At 39.0% G+C, this 6168-nt stretch overlaps 1 long non-coding RNA gene across 2 annotated transcripts; it reads left to right on the top strand.

Annotated features, from left to right (window-relative positions):
* The first annotated feature begins 2594 nt into the window (after positions 1 to 2594).
* On the top strand, positions 2595 to 3786 carry LOC116731019 (uncharacterized). 2 transcript variants are annotated; one of them, XR_004341474.1, is made up of 4 exons: positions 2595 to 2806; positions 2964 to 3025; positions 3106 to 3168; positions 3343 to 3783. It is a non-coding gene; the product is annotated as an uncharacterized LOC116731019 (long non-coding RNA). The 2 variants fall into 2 exon arrangements; XR_004341473.1 differs by having other exon boundaries at positions 3106 to 3786.
* The last annotated feature ends 2382 nt before the right edge of the window (positions 3787 to 6168 follow it).

Raw genomic sequence — 6168 nt, 5'->3', positions numbered from 1 at the left:
ATATTACGCCTTAAATAGCGATGTTAGACTGCTTTATCTTTTAACACAGCTTCAACGGTAAATAAATAAATAAATAAATAAACGGATCTGGGTAAAGAATTGACCCAGAGGTGTGACCAAGTCACTGTGTTGCAAGTCTCAAGTAAGTCTTGTAAAGGAAAATGATTATTTGTTGGCGCTTAATACAGTTAATCTACGACATGTGTAACAGTTATATACAATACTCTTATTTGGAACAGGTCTCGTCTGAGATGCGGTAAGCAGACAGAGCAGGGCCCTTTGCCTCCCCCACACCAGAGCAATAAATTTGCATTCCAATGGAAGTGGGGACTACGGAGGTGTCTGTGAAATCTCATCTTAGGACGTTTGGCGCCAGGGATCTTCCGTATCAGGCAGCGATGGGCACGAAGTGGTCCGCCTTTGCTTAGATAAAAAAACAGACACCTTTGCTATAAATCAGGAAGTCACAACTTTCTTTGGGGGCCTGAGGGAGTTCTAATTGGTCGAAGAGCAGAACGCCTTCTTTGCATATATTAAATAGGGAAACGCCTCTTTGGTTAAAATTTCAGGGCAGCACCGGAGAGGGGCTGAGAGAGTTTTTTTCATCTTTTCTCCACGAGGGCGCCTTTGTCTGTCTTATATGTTTTGTGTTCGTCTGTCTTCCCTTGTGTGTTTTTATTTTCATGAGAAAATGCATATCTCTGTATCTCTGCAGCTTTGTTGTCGATTGCTTTGTATGAGATTAAACTCTGTGATCTGTGACGTCATTCTGTTTCGCCGTACTTTTGCAGCCGTGATGACATCCGCTCGCGACCCGGCTAACAGGAGGAAAAGGAGAGCCATGCTTTTTCCAAAATTTAAGCTAACATAATAACTTTCCTCTTTAACAGTCTCAAGTCTCTGTCCTCAAGTCCGAGTCAAGTCTCAAGTAAAGACAGGCAAAAGTCGAGTCAAGTCTCAAGTCAGGAACCTTTAATTTCAAGTCATTTCGAGTCGTTTTTATTTTATTTTTTTTTTATAATTTGCAATTATACATAAAATTCAAATATTAGACCATTTGTTCTTTTTAAAATACGTATTTGAGGTTCATTTGTGATCCTCTTATTCATCTGGTATTCTTCAAATCTGTCAGAAGTAAACAGATGTCAGAAAATAAATTACAGCCATTCATGAATTACATTTGACTTCAGTTTACTCCTTCTATTCATAAATAAACATCAACACTACAACAATCATAGTTTTCAAAAAATGAAATAAGTATAAATGAAGTTATCACAAGTAAACTCAGGAAGGTCTGGTGCATTTATTTTTCTGCTTTTATTTCTAAGTATGTTAGTTTCAGTCCTCCGTAAATATGGGACAGATATTCTAAACACAAAATTTATTTGGGACAGTCACTGTATTTGGTCTTTTTTTTTTTTTCCCAGCAAAGCTATACTACTTGGAAATGGGTTCTGTGCCACATGTGACAGTCACGCTGGTCAGTGCATTAAGTCAAAAACAGTTGACTTAATGCACTGACTGCAGTAAACAATATATTGTCAATATAATTTCCCAACGTAGATGTCTTCAAATACACCAACCATCCTTAGATGATACTAGACCCGGCTCATCATCATGATGGGACAGAGAGACTCTGTTCCCTGTGTTCAGGTCCAGAATCTGCTTTCTGTTCCGGAGCCCCGCTCACTATCCACCGGCTTCCTGAGCTAACACGGTGCACATTATTTGTGGAGGCATTTGAAGGACCGGATTTATGGTAAATCATCACCAATTTAACCCGGAGTACACATGCTAACCCGAAGTTAGCTAAAGTCAACTATCTTACAGCAAAAGAAAAGTGCCACCTACCGATCTTTGTGAAGCTTCAAATGCCGGACAAAGTTGGACGTCGTGGCATCTCCATCCGATATTCTCTTCTTGCATGTTTTACAAGTTGCAGTTCGTTTTTTAGTCGAAAGTTCATAACCTACGTAGCCAAAAGAAATTACTCGCGGAAGCATATTCGAGCGGTTATTTCGTATTTCGTTCCCTGAGCTCTGTAGCTTTGCCGCGTTTTTTTAAACGTCCAAATCCTGTTAATTTGATTGGTTGTGCTGCAGCTACGTACACATACATACATAAGGAGAGAGGAAAACCATAGTGACGGTCTGCGCATATTGATACGGAATGAGTGAAATTAATTAATGACGCCACTTTATAATAATGTGTTTTAAATTTTAAGACTTTGAGTAAAAAATATCAAGTCTTTTCAAGTAAACAGCTTCAAGTCGAGTCAAGTCCCAAGTCAATGGCATGAAAGTCAAAGTCAAGTCCGAGTCTTTGAGCATTTTTTCAAGTCAAGTCTCAAGTCGTGATTTTAACGACTCGAGTCTGACTCGAGTCCAAGTCATGTGACTCGAGTCCCCACCTCTGATATACAGTATATATACTGCCTGGCCAAAAAAAAAGTCGCCACCAAAAAATGGTCACACTCTCTAATATTTTGTTGGACCGCCTTTAGCTTTGATTACAGCCCGCATTCGCTGTGGCATTGTTTCAATAAGCTTCTGCAGTGTCAAAGGTTTATTTCCATCCAGTGTTGCATTTGTAACCCACATAAAGTGGGTATGCCACTTTAAGAGAAGAGGTTAAGGAAGCTGGGTGGTCTGCCTGGCCAATGAGAAGTTTGGTTTCCAGAGCGTCTGGACCAATCAGGGTGCAGGCTGCCGTTGTGGATCCCGCCCTTCTCCCCCGGGTCTGCAGTACCGTTGGCTTTGCTCTAGAGATCCGACGCGGTGAGACTGCTGAGCGGGGCAGCGCCAGAGTATGTATCCCGACAGTTAAAAGTATTTTTTACGTGCTGTATTAACTGTATTGTGGATAAACTCTTTTGTAAATAGATTTTATGTTGATTGTCCAGCTTTGTGCTGGAAATTATTTATTAAATGAATACAAACTGAACTTCAGTTTTTTACCGTTAGAGCCGTTAGGAATCGTTGGCTCTTTCTGGCAGTTATTTCAGCTTGTTCTTCGTAGATAAAAGGTAAAATTTAGGCTTTAACATAATTTTATTTTATTAAGTTTATATTATTTAGATCAAATATGCCTTGTTACATCGTTTAGTGCCCCACGCATCCGGATTGAGACCCACTATACGGTTGTCTGAAGTGTGTCGCACTGAGATCGGTGAGCATATTCGGAGCCTTTTATTTGTGTTTTTGTCGTTTGTTACATTGTTGTTAAAAAAATATCCGTTGTTTTAGTAACTAGGTAATGTTTTGTTACTGTGTTGGAAAGAAGGATTAAAGCTAGAACGGCTTGGTAAAGTCCTGTATTTCTGCTGGTCCTGTCTGTTGACAGGTCAGGTTTTTTTTTATACTGGATCATTCCTGAAGTGGATCCCTCCTTTGATATTGATGGCGAGCCTTCCCACCTGGACCTAAAGAGAGAACCAGATTTCGTCTATCCCATTTGGAGTCATGCTGCACCCTGCGGTGTGGTAGGAGAGCAACATACATCTTCACACACGGTTATGTGTGAAACCTACAACTGACATTCTCCATTATTATTGTTTTTTTATTTATTGATTTTTGGACAATACTGTTTGGATTGTTTTATTTCGGACATTGTGACGCACAGCTGTGGTGGAAATTCTCCTGTGAATGAAGTTGAATCAAACCAAATTGGGATTAATTTGATTAATCTGCTGACTAATACAATTTGGAGTGCAGATTACCAGGGTGCACCCGAATTATTTGAAATTAAGAATTAGCACTTGGCCAAGTATTATTGTTATTTCTTTTTTTTTTCATTTTATTGTGTGTAATTTTATTTTCATAATTGTGTGTTTTGTGCAACTGTTAATTGTGTGTTTTCTGTCACTAAAACCAGTTCTTTAAATACACCCAACTGCCCTTGTGTGTCATTTAAACACTCCACTGTGCTCCGATAGCCGAACCTATTGGCCCATTTATCCAAAATATATGTAATACCCTTCTCTACTGTGTTACACATTAATCTTTCACCAAGATCTTGTATTGATGATGGGAGAGTCTGACCACTGCGCAAAGCCTTCTCCAGCACATCCCAAAGATTCTCAATGGGGTTAAGGTCTGGACTCTGTGGTGGCCAATCCATGTGTGAAAAAGATGTCTCATGCTCCCTGAACCACTCTGTCACAATGTGAGCCCGATGAATCCTGGCATTGTCATCTTGGAATATGCCCGTTCCATTTGGGAAGACAAAATCCATTGATGGAATAACCTGGTCATTCAGTATATTCAGGTAGTCAGCTGACCTCATTCTTTGGGCACACAATGTTGCTGAACCTAGACCTGACCAACTGCAGCAACCCCAGATCATAGCACTGCCCCCCAGGCTTGTACAGTAGGCACTAGGCATGATGGGTGCATCACTTCACCTGCCTCTCTTCTTACCCTGATGCGCCCATCACTCTGGAACAGGGTAAATCTGGACTCATCAGACCACATGACCCTCTTCCATTCCTCCAGAGTCCAATCTTTATGCTCCCTTGCAAACTGAAGCCTTTTTTTCTGGTTAGCCTTACTGATTAGAGGTTTTCTTACGGCTACACAGCTGTTCAATCCCAACCCCTTGAGTTCCCTTTGCATTGTGCGTGTGGAAATGCTTTTGCGTTCACAATTAAACATACTCCTGAGTTCTGCTGTTGTTTTTCTTCGATTTGATTTGACCAAACGTTTAAGTAATCGCCGATCACGATCATTCAGGATTTTTTCCGACCACATTTCTTCCTGGAAGACGATGGTTCCCCTCCATCCTTCCAGTTTTTAATGATGCGTTGGACAGTTCTTAACCCAATTCTAGTAGTTTCTGCAATCTCCTTAAATGTTTTCTCTGCTTGATGCATGCCAATGATTTGACCCTTCTTAAACAGACTAACGTCTTTTCCACGACCACAGGATGTGTCTTTTGACATGGTTGTTTAAGAAATGAGGAGTTACTCATTGCATCAGCTGGGGTTAAATAACTTGTTGCCAGCTGAAAGATAATCGCCTATGCAGTACTTATCCAATAGGAGGCTTGTACCTATTTGCTTAGTTAAATCCAGGTGGCGACTTTTTTTTTGGCCAGGCAGTGTATATATATATATACATACTGTATATAATGACATTATATATATATATATTTCAATCTGGAGAGACTCAGACGGAGATGAGAAGACAATTAGAAGAGTTTATTGACAAACAGAATTTAAAGTCTTTGGCGCTCGGGCCCCGGCTGGGGATAACGGTTATCGCAGCGTTAGCGATAGGCTTCAGATGAGCATCCCCGATGCTGTTAGGAACGTCATCTCCCGGGGCCCGGCACTGGTGGTGAAGGTTGAAGAAGGGTGCGGGCCTCGGGACCGGGCGAATGGAGGACAAGGGTGGTGGTGGGTTGAGCTCGGCTGGAGAGCGAAGGACACCACGGATGAAGGTCCTTATCAGCTGGGACTTGGTCGGTGATTGGACGTGACGTGGCTTGGTCCGGCGTTGATAGGTCGACGATTGTGGGCAGGTCGCTTCAATTAACGGGTCCCGGTGGGGATAAAAGAGTCTTCCAGTTTGAATTTGCGCCTAGGCTTCATAACTTAATATATATAAGGTGTGAGGCCTTTTCATTTTAATTGTCATAATTAAAGGCCTCACACTTTTAATTATGACATTAAAAGTGTCATAATAATGACAATTTTAATGTCATTATGTACAGTATATATATATATATATATATTATATATATATATATTATATATATATATATATATATATTTATATTATCTATATATATTTATATATATATATATATATATTATATAATTATATATATTAATAATATATAATATATTAATATAAGTTAATATATATAAGGTGTGAGGCCTTTTAATTTTAATTGTCATAATTAAAGGCCTCAAACTTTTAATTATGACATTAAAAGTGTCATAATAATGACAATTTTAATGTCATTATATATATACAGTATATATATACATACATACTGATATATGACATTATTATAATATAATATATATATATATATATATATATATATATATATATATATAAGGTGTGAGGCCTTTTAATTTTAATTGTCATAATTAAAATGCCTCACACTATTAAATATGACATTAAAAGTGTCGTAATAATGACACTTTTAATGTCATTATAT

Source organism: Xiphophorus hellerii, chromosome 13, assembly GCF_003331165.1.
Source record: "Xiphophorus hellerii strain 12219 chromosome 13, Xiphophorus_hellerii-4.1, whole genome shotgun sequence".
NCBI classification, from domain to species: Eukaryota; Metazoa; Chordata; class Actinopteri; order Cyprinodontiformes; family Poeciliidae; genus Xiphophorus; species Xiphophorus hellerii.
The sequence above is the reverse complement of the archived record's forward strand: the minus strand, read 5'-3'. Positions and strand labels throughout refer to the sequence as shown.